Below are 14100 nucleotides of genomic sequence, written 5' to 3'. Positions count from 1 at the left end.
AGCACCAGAACTTATTAGATACTTAAGTTACCTATCAGCACCAGAACTTGTCAGATACTTTAGTTACCTATCAGCACCAGAACTTATTAGATACTTAAGTTACCTATCAGCACCAGAACTTATTAGATACTTAAGTTACCTATCAGCACCAGAACTTGTCAGATACTTTAGTTACCTAGCAGCACCAGATCTTGTCAGATACTCTAGTTCTTAAGCAGCACCAGAACTTATTAGATACTTAAGTTACCTAGCAGCACCAGAACTTATTAGATACTTTAGTTACCTAGCAGCACCAGAAATTGTCAGATACTCTAGTTATTAAGCAGCACCAGAAATTGTCAGATACTCTAGTTATTAAGCAGCACCAGAACTTATTAGATACTTTAGTTACCTAGCAGCACCAGAACTTATTAGATACTTTAGTTACCTAGCAGCACCAGAACTTATTAGATACTTTAGTTTGAAAACAACACTAGAACTTGCAGTACGCTTACGATTTTCATCCACGCCCCTCTTTAATAAATTAAGTTTCTTGCGCGCTCATATTTGTTTTTTAAATAAGTAATGAAATGTAGCACACAGATACGCATTAAAATGCTATATGTGTTGAGTAAGTACTTATTATTTTCATTCATAAAAACATATTAAAAAGCTTAACTTTGCATTATTGCACGAGTGACTCTAACCTAATCGCTCGCGCCCCCTACCTAGAAAGGGTGAGCTTTGGGAAATGCTCGTTTAAGTAATTTATGTGTTATTTGGTTTAATATGTTGTTTTAATATACGAATACTCAGTAAGTTTGTGTTCAAGATCATTTCTCGTGAATTACTCTAGTATGCTCCCCCGAGTAAATGAAGGGTTCTTGATACTCAGTAAGTTTGTGTTCAAGATCATTTCTCGTGAATTACTCTAGTATGCTCCCCTGAGTAAAGGAAGGGTTCTTGATACTCAGTAAGTTTGTGTTCAAGATCATTTCTCGTGAATTACTCTAGTATGCTTCCCTGAGTAAAGGAAGGGTTCTTGATACTCAGTAAGTTTGTGTTCAAGATCATTTCTTGTGAATTACTCTAGTATGCTTCCCTGAGTAAAGGAAGGGTTCTTCAATGCTTGTGGTTCTTCTCTCTTCGGTATAAGCTTTCCTAAGATTGTTTAGGAATATTTTTCTGCGATCTGAAGGCATTGTTTTTGTATCTCTTTATATGTCTTCAAACAAACAGTTCGGATTTTTTCTACCACAAAACATATTTTTGAAACTATATCCTAATGTAAAGAAATACGAATTACTTATACTGTTCTTTAGTTCTCGGGAGAGATTTGTCGAGTTAATACTACATGCTTTAAAAAAAATACACCAAAAAACAATTAGTTATATTTTACGTATGAACAAAATATTGTTTTCTTTCGCGTTGTTACATAACGCTTAAATTATTTAAAAATTCAAGTGTTTAAATAAACGGTAAAGAGTGAAAACGGTTGTATAATAAATATTTTGGGCAATAAATATAACTAACACAAGAGAAAAAGACTTTGCTTCCATCTGGGGTCAAAAATATAAACTATTTAACCAAATCATTATATATTACACTAGTCTTAGTGCATTTACATATCACAACACCAAATCCAACTTTACTAAGCAGTGGTTTAATAAAATATTCTTAAAATTGTAATTTATTAAGTGATGTTTTACGTTTTTTCACATTTGCTTTTGTGTTTTTGTGGCGTTTACTAGTTTCTTGAAAATGTATTAATATTACATTTTATTAAATATTTTTCTAGCAATGTTTTTATTATAATATTTATATAAAATGACTTTTCGAGTACAGTGTTTAATACAGTAGGTTATTAGATGGTGTTTATCAAAGTAAGTTTGCTTTTTTATTAAACAGTATACTCCATAAATTTTACACTACGTTCTGTGGTATACATTAATATTCTATTAATTGAGTGATTTTTCTAATCAAATTTCCATTGTTGTGTGTATAGAAGCGGGGCTTTTTAATTGTTTCAGTCCTAAGATTTATAGGCCCAGCATGGCCAGGTGGTTGGGCCGTTCGACTCGCAATTTGAGGGTCGCGGGTTGTAATCCCCATCCAACCAAACATGCTCGCCCTTTCAGCCGTGGGGGCATTATAATGAGACGGTCAATCCCACTATTCGTTTGTAAAAGAGAAGCCCAACAATTGGCGGTGGGTGGTGATGACTAGCTGCCTTCTCTTTACTCTTACACTGCTAAATTAGGGACGGCTAGCGCAGATAGCTCTCGTGTAGCTTTGCGCGAAATTTAAACCAAACCTAATATTTATTGATTGGCGTATTAATTCTAGATTATGATTGATGTTTTACTGTTACGTTTAGTGATGGATGTTTTATTAAAATGTTTTAAAACTATCTTTTGTGAGCTTTCTAATCTACTTGTGTTTGTTTGACATAGTTTTAACACCCCTGAGCTCAGACTGTTATGTTATGAAATTAATTTATAATTTAATTTTCACTTCATCAGAACAGTGGGAACAAATTTCAGAGGTATCATTTGATATATTTAACTTTTATGGTTAAAACAACATTAGGTATTAACTTGTTAAAATTTGCACGTTTAGATTCTTCTAAAAGTACTCACATATCGCAAACAAATTTCTACATTTCAAAATTATTTAAATAAATGATGTTTGTTATTAAGCATAAAACTACACAATTTGTATACAATATGTGCTCTGCCCACCACATGTATCGAAACCCGGTTTCTAGAGATATAAGTCCGCCGGCAGACATACCGCTGTGCCACTGAAGATGGGGTGGGGGGCTAAATAGATGAATACTGTCGAGATGAGCAGAACAGATTACCGAATGACGTCAAATTCTTGGAACGTAATCAAGTTGGAAAAAGTTTTAAATATATATAATCATGTCATTTTGACGTCATCCGTTGAATAATGTATCCTGCAGCTTTCTTTTCCTGTCTCCCATACAGGGTTAACTATGCAGTACATACAAGTGATGACAACTTCCTATTTATTCCGTGTTCATTCAAGGAGTTAGTCGGTCATCTTTCCATGAGTTTTGTAGATAAAAATATATATTGACGTGTTTTGTTTTTCTGCATTTATATCTTTATTTCTGGCAATGAAAAGCAACAAAGGATTCGGGTATGACGAAGCTGCTGCTCTGGGAAACCTACGGTAACTTACTATTTACTGGGGGAGGGCGGTCGGGATTTAGTGTTAACGTGGCAGGCTGAGTATCGAAGAGTCCGGGATTCGAGACGTAATACCACTGAACATGTTCCGCACTTTCAGTTGTGGAAGCTTTATAAAAGTGAGACTAAAAATTGCTATTATGTTCAAAGATCCAGACAAAGCTCTTGTGATGATAGATGTCGCTGACTGGCTGTCCTCCCTCTAGTCAGTTGTTTAAAATTAGGGACGAGTGCACCTGAATCCTAAAGATATTTAACATGGCCGTTTAGCCCACGTGCGCATAAGATGCCTTTCAGGTTTAGAATTCCAGTTCTACTTGTGGGTCGCGTAGAGGTAATTCAAACGGATTTTCCAAAAGAAATACAGACAAGGCTTAGGTCCTGGTGCATACGAATTGATATAATATGAAATCTGACTCGGATAAATACAGACAAGGCTTAGGTTCGGGTGTATACGAGTTTATGTAATATGGAATCTGACTCCGATAAATACAGAAAAGGCTTAGGTTCGGGTGTATACGAGTTTATGTAATATGGAATCTGACTCGGATAAATACAGACAAGGCTTAGGTTCGGGTGTATACGAGTTTATGTAATATGGAATCTGACTCGGATAAATACAGACAAGGCTTAGGTTCGGGTGTATACGAGTTTATGTAATATGGAATCTGACTCGGATAAATACAGACAAGGCTTAGATTCGGGTGTATACGAGTTTATGCCAGAACCTAAGCCTTGTCTGTATTTATCCGAGTCAGATTCCATATTACATAAACTCGTATACACCCGAACCTAAGCCTTGTCTGTATTTCTCCGAGTCAGATCCCATATTATATCAATTCGTATACACTAGAACCTAAGCCTTGTCTGTATTTATCCGAGTCAGATTCCATATTACATAAACTCGTATACACCCGAACCTAAGCCTTGTCTGTATTTATCCGAGTCAGATTCCATATTATGTATACGAATTGATATAATATGGAATCTGACTCGGATACTCAGGATATTCAGCTTTCCTGGATACACTCCTGTCATGTCCGACAAAACTAAAAGAAAAAAAGAAATACTAGCGTACAATCTGTTCGTCTAGCCCCTAGGCAGTTCATTTGCTGCTGTGTTTAATACATGAAAACACTAGAATATTAAATTATGTTAGGCATTTCAGTGTTTAACACATAAAAACATAAGCAGATTAACTCGTGTTAGCTATTTCAGTCTTTAACACATAAAAACATTAGAATATTAAATCATGTTAGGCATTTCAGTGCTTAACACATAAAAACATAAGTAGATTAACTCGTGTTAGCTGTTTCAGTCTTTAACGCATAAAAACATTAGAATATTAAATCATGTTAGGCATTTCAGTGTTTAACGCATAAAAACATAAGTAGATTAAATCGTGTTAGCTATTTCAGTGTTTAACACATAAGAACATATATAGAATATAGAATAGAAGAAGTGGGTCCGTTAGAGATGTGTACCAATTTGTTGAACAGCCAAATCATGGATATATGAATAACATCTCCGTTAGGAAAAAGGCTTAGCAAGATATAATTTATGCCAGTGTAAAATGATAACACGGCTCTTTTGGGCTGAAAGTGAAAATAAGTAAATAAAAAAAAATCTGATGCTCTGTTTTCCTCCTTGTCTTGATATAAACGTTTTAAAGTCTTTCCATTCCTTTTACCAATATTAATAGCAATGTTCCAGGCGTGGGCTACTGGTTAGTCTGCTCGGACTGTTAATCCGAGGATTCGTGGTTTGCATCCAGTTGCTGCTAAAACGAGCTCTGCGCTTTGAAGTCGTGTGGTTCTATAAGGGTGACAGTCAAATCCTACTATTCGGTAAGGCAAGAGTAGTTCAAGAGTTGATGGTGGATGCTGTTGACCAGCTATCTTCTCTTTAGTCTATCAGTTCAAAATTAGGAATGGCTGTGAGTAGGTACCCCTTTAAATAGCCTTCCACGAAATTCTAAGACAAAACTAATATGAAAAAGTAAGAACCTGTCACTGCTCTAAGATCAAAAGATATATTTCAGGATTTATTGACATCTGCCAATGAGAGAAATGTATAGCAAAAGTCGTTGAAAAACAAAACAAAAAACTGACGATTTTAAAAACGTTTGGAAAATAATTTTGTAATGTGATTAAAACAGTGTTGAAATAGCTTAGGAAGATCCACATTATATATATATTCTAAAATTCTTTATAAGGAATTCTGTTTGTAATTGCATAATTTTAATCACATCGGATACTTCCACTTAAGGTTTCAAGTCACGCTAACTTCAAAGACTTCAACCCAGCCTCAGATGAAACGGATGTTCAAACTTGTTTTTATTGCACATCAACGTATTTCAAAGCGACCGAGAAGAAGAAAAAAAAAAGGACAGACTAGAAAATGTGTAAACGAGGTACTGTAGGAGAAGAATATGAGAGGGTTAAATTAGTACACCATAAACTCCAGTTCCGCTATTCCTACGTTCAAATCCTTCTCTCGAGAAGCATACACTTTATTTGGGAGATGTGTGCATGTGTGTTTTATAGCAAAACCACATCGGGTGGGCTATGTGCTATGTCTACCGAGGGGAATCGAACCCCTGATTTTAGCATTGTAAATCCGTAGACTTACCACTGTCCCGACGGGGGACATGTGGGATATCATCACACTTACCGATTTCCCAACGGGGGACATGTGGGAGATCATCACACTTACTGCTGTCCCAACGGGGAACATGTGAGAGATCATCAGACTTACCGATGTCCCGACGGGGGACATGTGGGATATCATCACACTTACCGATTTCCAAACGGGGAACATGTGAGAGATCATCAGACTTACCGATGTCCCAACGGGGGACATGTGGGGGATCATCAGACGTACCGCTGTCCTAACTGGGGGCAAGGGGGAATTCAAGTAAACTCTTACTCAACTTTTTTGTTCCTTTCAGATTAAATTAAATAAAACTGACTTCAAGACCCAACAAGGACAAGATCAAATAACACGCATTTGGAAAAGATCATTGCTCGGAATAGTTATTGTATACAAATTGGCATAAATTCTTATAACGTTAATATGCGAATATTATAAAAACAATTTAAGATCACTTGAAATCAAGACGTTTTTTTCAAATTTCACGGGTTTTCTTAACTCACGATTACTGGCAAAAGAAGAAAAAAAATCATCTTTTTTTTTATCCGGGTTTAAATTTTAGATTGTCAATAACATACGAGTCTGAATAAAAAGAAGAATTTAGTATAAAATTATAGGCGTACATTTTGATAATAGTAGAGAATGATAAATGAAAGACATAAGATAGGAAATCAGTACAGCACGTCATTTGTTTCCCAGCAACTCAGGTCGTTAAAACATACATTCTCAACTCTAACGTCAGTGCGTTGCTCCACTTTTCCGAAGAAGATTGTTCCCATCACAAATGACCTAAAAATATTCTTTCAAGTTTGTTTGTTTATGACTGAAGCATGAACCGAACTTCCCCCACAGCCTTCAAACCTCTTCTTTCACAGTCCACTTATTTCTTTCTTCGTCTAAACATCACTAGGTCTTGTGATATTTTCGGTAACTTCCAGTTGTCGGCCTCGTGGCTGTGCATCCTATCTGTTTTTCGTCACACAATGTAATAACTTAAGCCTAAATATCTGAATAAAATGAAATGAAAAATCTGTTGGTAACACGGGAACAAACTCTATAAACACATATCTTCCTCAGACTGGCATTTCTTTCCCTTTATAGTAACGTGTTTTGTTATTTCTGTTTATTTATGACCATGTTTTATTATTACTTTGACTTCTTTCCTAGATCGTTAATCTGCTTAAGTTTAATATTTATTAAGATATAAACACATTTATTCAGCTGTAGAAGTATACAGTATATATATATATATTGAAGCTGAGAAAATTGAACCATTAAAAATGGTTTCTTCAAATCCGACCTAGTTACTAGAATTTTGTTTAAATCGGTTTTGTCTAGTGGTTAACGCGGTAGACTGCGGATCAAAGGGTCCAAGGTTAGAGATGTGATACCGCTAAACACGCTCCAAACTTTCAGTTATGAGCTCTTGTAGAAATATAAGTAAGGTACACTTTGTAATCGGGAGAGGGAAGGCTTTGGCTCCCCAAATAAACTTATAAGAATTCATCCTATGAGAATTCATCAGTATTCAACACTAACAAAGTGTATACTTGAAGTCGGGGAATCTCTAGCCTGGCCGTTTAAAATTCCAATCTCCATTTCTTATTATGTAGTATTTTCAACCACTAATTACAAGTAATTTTACCACACAATAAAACTTATACATTACACCGTTCAATAATGTAATACAATTTGGCATAACGAACTAATTCATGTGCACACGTATATAAATACACATTTTAACAAATATCTAAGGGCTGAGAACCGCCTTTTCCTTCATTTGCAATACGTCTATCCAGAAAATTACAGAAACAAAAATACAACAGTTTTTCTCCCTGAGGTTCAATTTTAAGAGCTATTTCAGTTAGAGAACCTCTAAATATAAAGTTAAAACAGTTCCTCCAGCTGAGTTTTAAAAGGGCTTTTAGAGAGAAAACTTCAGCACATAAAATTTAAACAATTCTCACATCCGAAGGTTCAATTCTCAAAGCACTTTTAGTTCGAGAATCTCAAAACATAGCGCTAGCTAAGGCAGTTTCGCTTTCTAGGGAGTTTATTTTTTGAAGATATTGGTGGCCAAGTATTTGAAAACAGAAAGTGAACAGCGCTCTCTTTCGAGATTGAATTGTAAAAAGTCCCATTATAAAAAAATAAACTTGAGGAAACAGTAAAAAAATAATGTTCTCGAAAGAAACAGGAAAGGAGCTCATTCTAATCTTTAAGGTTTTCATATAAATATATCTATAACCTGAAACGATCTCAAAAAGTCAAACGGAAAAATAATATAATGAAGTCCGTAAAAAATCGATACTTAATTGCTTGTTTGTTTTAATTAAGCACAAAGCTACACAAGGGCTATCTGTTCTCTGCCCACCACGGGTATCGAAACCCGGTTTCTAGCATTGTAAGTCCGCAGACATACCGCTGTGCCACTGGGGGGGGGGCGACTTAATTGCCAGTGAATACGGTAAAATAAAAAATACAATAAGATAGAAAATACAGTAAGATAAAAATGAAAATGTGGTTTCAATCAATGCTACAGAACAGTTATCATATAAACTTATAAAAACTGAGGTTAGTTGAAATGGTTAAGATCATCGCTACACTCGTTAATTATATTAAAAATCGTTGGAAAGTTATTTTTCATAAAATAATAATGCATATAATTAATATTCAGTACTCCGTGTTAAAAACTTGAAAATTGGTTTACTGAAGAGTTAAAGAGTAGACTTAGCTTCCTATCACTAAGCTTTAGATTTCTTAAATAGGTGGCTAAAATTAAACTCCTGACGACAGCTTTTTTTTTCGTTATCACAGCGTACAACTCTTCGTTTTCAAAGCATTTCTAGCTTCTAAGTTATTTAAGTTGTGAAACAAAACAGCCCCATTCTGGCGTTATTTTAATGGGTGAAGTTTGGAGATTGATCTGCCAACTCACGCTTCTTTACTTACATATTAATGTTAAAGATAAAATAAATTTCGGTATTTCCATTACTTTAAAAATACGACGGGGTCAGAGTAACTTACCAGAGTTCGTTGCACTTACTTTAAATCTAACCCAAGAAAATTCTGTTTATCTTAGCTAAATATGACTATCACCTAAAGGAATTACGAAAATATAATGCAACTAATTATAATGTTTATAAACCAATTGAAAACGCGGTGTGTTTGTTGCTTAGAGGTTTATCAACGCAGTTATTTGTCATAATTGTAGTGATTCATAACGATGTATATCAGATGAGATACGTCTTTTCATCTTGATATCTGAAGAAAAAAGGGATATCTTATAAAACGCCACAAGCCGGGCATCGCCTTGTTTTTAGGACGCCCGGACTGTGAATCCACACTTTGGAGCCGTTGGTGCTCTATAATAGTGACGACCAATTCCCATTATTGGAGTAAATAGTAGCCCAGTGGTTGGCGGTGTGTGCTATGGACTAGTTGCTTTCCGTCTAGTCTATCATCTCAAAGATAGGGAGGGATATGCACAGATATCCCTTTATGTAGCTTTGCGCGAAATTCTGAAGCAAACAAACATCCGTAGTTAATACAGACGTTCTGCTCCACTGACCACATCTTGTCTGTTTTTTGTTTGTTCATTGATTCCACTGCTGTTTCTTTCAACAAATCAGCAACTCAAAATGCCCTAGTTCGACAACACAGCTGTAGTTTATTGTCTGCTGGCGTTTACTTATAGGACATTCGATGGAGAACGTGACAAATGTTTAAACTTATTACCGGAAATACGTTTCTTTTTCTTTAAATCTATTATAACCTAGCCTGTAGGTCTATATATATATTCAAAGTCTGCGGTGATTGGCTGAACGAAGTAAACGAAATAGCTCGCTACTTATTTTATATAATATTACAAAAAAGACGATGACGTGAGGAGAAATGATTACATGGATAAATAATTTCCTTTTGAAACAATAAGCACGAGATTTATTTACTCAAAATACTCTGTAGAAACGTCTGTTTCTTGAGCGTTTAATTACATTTTTTTAGTTGCGCTAAAAACACTTTTTTTAAAAATATCAATTGGAAACATATTGAATTCAACAACTTTGCATTTAATGAACTTTAATTTAAATACAGAGTATGTAATTATCTAGAAGTAATTGGAGTTATTCAACCTGAGCGGTCCGTTATGCGCACTTGGACTGAACAACCAGGTAACAGTTCCCCCCTGATCTTAAGTACAGTCAGACGAAGAGTAACTTGCCAGTAGCGCAGGAGTTTTGTCTGGGGTTAACAACTAACGAGATTAACTCACTTCTATAACGCACCCACAACTGAAAGTGTGGACCGTGTTCAGCAGCATCGCGGCTCGAATCTTGGGCCATGTGGTCGGCAGCCTGATGCGTTAACTACTAGACCAAAGTCTCTTAATAATATAATGTTTATATGCTGTATATTTTAGTTTTAGTTTTACCGTCAAATCTTACATGAAACGTGTTCTTGTATATTCCTAAAACATCAAATATCTTAACTCAGAACTGAAATTTATTCTTATTTAGTCTTGAATTTCTCATTTTGAACCTGGAAGTAAAGTGTGTTTTATCCTTCTTATATTACCATGTATATGACGTCTTTCTTAATCAATCTTCACCCACCCCCCCAGTAGCGTACTTAGAACATCTGTTTGTAATCCATTCATTCACGAACCCGGAATTTTCTTTCATTCAGAATTTAATAACGACCACTACGTGAATGTTAGTTGAATATGAGAACCTCTGAAATCCGTTGTATGTAATGTCCGAAATATCCACAATACTTCAACGCCCGTGATATTACATAACATGAAACCTTTCGAACATGGAAAAGGCCAATCTACGAACTACTGATCGATCTGTTTCTGATCAGTTTATTGCAGACTGATATTATCGATACGACTCTATGACAAAACTGTCCATTTTATTATGTTAGATCACTATATATAAAAAATAGTTGAACCTTCGTAAGGTACAATGGTGCTTCTTTGTGAGCTACTTGTGTGTACAACACTTCAATACTAAATACGTCGATATTAAATAAACACAGAAGATTTCAAAGATCAAGAAAATGGCACCAACTGTCTATATAGATATAAATATACACAAAAAGATTTGCCCCCCCCCAGTGACACAGCGGTATGTCTACGGACTTACAACGCTAGAAACCGGGTTTCGATACCCGTGGAGGGCAGAGCCCAGATAGCCCATTGTGTAATTTTGTGCATAATTACAAACAAACACAAATTATCTCAAAAATCAAGAAAATCGCACCGCTATCTACATAGATATAAATAAACACAAAATATTTTAAAGATCAAGGAAGTGCTCCACTATCTATAGATATAAATAAACACAAAATATTTTAAAGATCAAGGAAGTGCTCCACTATCTATAGATATAAATAAACACAAAATATTTTAAAGATCAAGGAAGTGCTCCACTATCTATAGATATAAATAAACACAAAATATTTTAAAGATCAAGGAAGTGCTCCACTATCTATAGATATAAATAAACACAAAATATTTTAGAGATCAAGAAAATGGCTCCGCTATCTACGGATATAAATAAACACAAAAGATTTTAAAGATCAAGGAAGTGCTCCACTATCTATCTTGTTTCTTCTTTTTTTTCCTATATCTATTTCTTGATCAATTCACCGTGCAACCAAAACTTTCTGGTGTTCTTTTGCCAGGTCTATTTTTAAATGTAATTCATCTTCTTGCAATTTGAAGACAATGAAATGATTAGGAGACAAGCTTCTGGTACAGATGTGGCTATCTGTTTATGTTGTTCCTTTTCTGTTTTAACGTGTTAAAGACCTAATAATGCGATGCCTAACGACACATTCTAAAGTTTGTTTATTTTGACTAAACGAAAGTTAGCGTGGAAGGTTTACACAGACTTTTTAAAGAATAAGGTTGTTTACCTTAGAAGGCAGGCAAAGTCCGTTGAAAATAAACAATAGCTTTGTTTACCTTAGAAAGTAGGCAAAGCCTGTTGAAAAGTATATTTCGTGATATTTTTGTTTTTGGAATATACATATTAAAATTTAGATTTTCTTTTCAAAAACACATTTTACCTTACAGTGAGTGAATTTACTGTTCCAGTTGACACCTTACTCAACAAACTGAAAGTTTATTAAAACAAAAGTATATATTCTAATATGAAGATAAAAACACGTTTCTAATTTCTGCAGTAATGTAAAATGGCGGAAAGAACAGATTTTTTTTAGGACTAAGTAAAGTGATTAAGATAATGAATAACTACAAATGTTTTTTCAAATTCCGCTTAACTTCGTATACGTTTTTCACTACCGTAGTCCAGCCCAGCTGATGAGTTATTGGTATTAGGCGAAGTCTGAAATGCTATTTTTACACGAACATCCTCTTTTTCATATCGCCCTTTAGCTTACTGTCGTTTTAGGCAGAGAAATGTGTGTGGTAAAAATGGTCTTGTATGCATAATACATTCCTGCAATGTTTCTTTTTATCCTGCGCCAGTATGTTATTTCTATAGGAAGCGCAAACATGGTTTTTGTTGAATTATGAGGTACGTAATAAAACCAAAAACCGATACATCTCAAACTAGACAACATATACACTCTTGATCATAATAGAACACACTAATTTAATATTGTCGTTCAAGATTAAAGAATAATAGGAGAATAAAAGGCTATCGGGTAAATAAACATCGTTATATGTTCCCAATTGTTAAAGAATACTCGAGTATTAAACTAATGAAAAAAAAACAATATTTATTTTTTGTTGTTGTTACTACGTAAGTTTAGGACAAATCTTTCAAACAACTACAGTAATTGCAATATTATACAACGAAATTATAACATGGTTCTTTAGAAGATTTCTAAGAGAAATATACAAAATTATTGATTTTATTATGATATAGTAATTTGAAATCTAATACCTTAGTTTAAAAGGTTTACATCACGATAAAATAACTCAGCAATAAAAAAAATGTCAATAATCTCAAATTCAGATTCCTATTATACTTTATCAGTCTAAGTTGGAAGTAATTGAAGATGTAAGGCTGAATTTTAGAACGTTCTTTTTATTGTTTGGTGTAAAGTTAAACAATGGGTTATCTGCGCTCTGTTTGCCACGAGGAATCGAATTACAGATTTTAGCAGTATATGTAAACCTACAGCTGACCCACAGGGGGACATTTTAAAACATATTATGGCACATTATATATATTTGTTTTTAAGTCATTGAACGCGATTTATTTTCAAAAGGCTTCTCATGACTACAAGACTTAATAGATGTAGTCATGAATATAAGATTTATTAGATGTAATCATGACTATGAGGCTCAGTAGATGTAACCATGACAACAAGACTTACTATATGTAGTCATGACTATAAAACTTACTCGTTGTAGTCATGACTATAAAACTTACTTGATGTAGTCATGAATATAAAAGTTACTAGATGTAGTCATGATCATAAGGCTTACTAGATGTAGTCATGACTATAAGATTTACTAGACTTACTTGACGTAGATTATATCCATTTTAAAGTTTGGTTTGAATTTTCTCAAATTCGATCTTCATATTTAAAATCTACACACACGCCCATTTATTACCTTGTTTTTATTAAAACCTCTTAAGCAGTGCCCCCCCGGTGGCACAGCGCTATGTCTGCGGAATTTCAACGCTAGAATCCGGGTTTCGATACCGTGGTGGGCAGAGCACAGATAGCCCATTGTGTAGCTTTGTGCTTAATTACCAACAAACAAACCATCTTAAATAGCAATGTCGAGTCTTGAACTGTTGTTCTTAAAACTAGAAGCAACTTTTTGAAGCCACCATTGTCTTCCAAGATATAACTAATAGCGTCAGATGTACTCTTTTCTCACTGAAACACAGATTAAAGTGGGCCTACAGCTAGACAGTCTAATTTTGTATTGAAAATACTGTAACTCAGTGTAAGTAAGTAATCGACCGTCTGTTACATGTCTAAGGAAGCCTTGTCAACTAGCGAAGTCTGCCTACAAAGTGACATTTCTGCTTGAGCGTTGCACCATCAACCCGTTAATTTGATTTTTTTCTATACTTTGTTTGTATCTGTGAGTTGGAGTTAATTAGTCCAGTTGTCAACAAGCCAACATTAAAGTAGTATTTGGAAATGAGGGAACTTTGAGTGAAAAGTCGCGAGACCGAACTTATATTGGGCAAAACAAGAAACTGTCAAGTTTTAAGTTATTGCTAGGGGCGAGTTACTAAACTTAGAACATTGACATACA

The sequence above is a fragment of the Limulus polyphemus genome, unplaced genomic scaffold, assembly GCF_000517525.1.
Source record: "Limulus polyphemus unplaced genomic scaffold, Limulus_polyphemus-2.1.2 Scaffold1736, whole genome shotgun sequence".
Lineage (NCBI taxonomy): Eukaryota > Metazoa > Arthropoda > Merostomata > Xiphosura > Limulidae > Limulus > Limulus polyphemus.
This window is presented reverse-complemented; position numbering follows the sequence as displayed.